This window comes from Grammomys surdaster, unplaced genomic scaffold (genome assembly GCF_004785775.1).
Source record: "Grammomys surdaster isolate TR1022 unplaced genomic scaffold, NIH_TR_1.0 102608, whole genome shotgun sequence".
NCBI lineage: Eukaryota > Metazoa > Chordata > Mammalia > Rodentia > Muridae > Grammomys > Grammomys surdaster.
This window is the reverse complement of record NW_021608761.1, coordinates 1-520: the sequence shown is the minus strand read 5'-3', so window position 1 is coordinate 520 and position 520 is coordinate 1. Positions and strand designations below refer to the sequence as shown.

The 520-nt window shown below is 53.1% G+C and overlaps 1 non-coding gene across 1 annotated transcript; it reads right to left on the bottom strand.

Moving 5' to 3' along the window:
• Positions 1 to 181: 181 nt before the first annotated feature.
• LOC114635394 lies at positions 182 to 275 on the bottom strand. Its single transcript, XR_003713463.1, has one exon. It is a non-coding gene; the product is annotated as a small nucleolar RNA SNORD116 (small nucleolar RNA).
• Between the last annotated feature and the right edge of the window lie 245 nt (positions 276 to 520).

Genomic DNA, 520 nt, shown 5'->3' with positions numbered 1-520 from the left:
AAGGCAGGATCCCTCTACAGCAAAGGGGGCTGCCTTGTGTTAGGCCATGGTTTCTGGCAGAGTAGGCAAAGCACAGGCCCATCTGTAGAGAGTATGGCTTGAGCTTGAGGAAGGCAAGGCCAATCGAGTGGTTGGCCAGCCTGTGTCTGACGCACAGAGGACCTGGGTGACCCAAGGTGCCGGACCTCAGTCCCTATGAGAGTAGCGGTACTGAGTTTTCACTCATTTTGTTCAGATTTTCCAAGGAATGTTTGACTGGGAATCATCATAGATCCAAGCACAATGGACTGCCTTGCACAAAGAGGATCTGGGTAGTCTGGAGTGCTCAGGCATTGGGGAGAGCAAGGAAGTGCAAAACATTGCCCATCCATTACCAGGGAGGAATGGGCGAAGGCTCCAAACCTGGGAGCACCAGGAGGACCTAAGCCTGCTGCATGTCCCCAATGCATAAGTTGCAGGGATGGCATCTCCTACAATCTACACCAAGACCCGAGCACCTAGACTCCTTGAGCCATTCGTG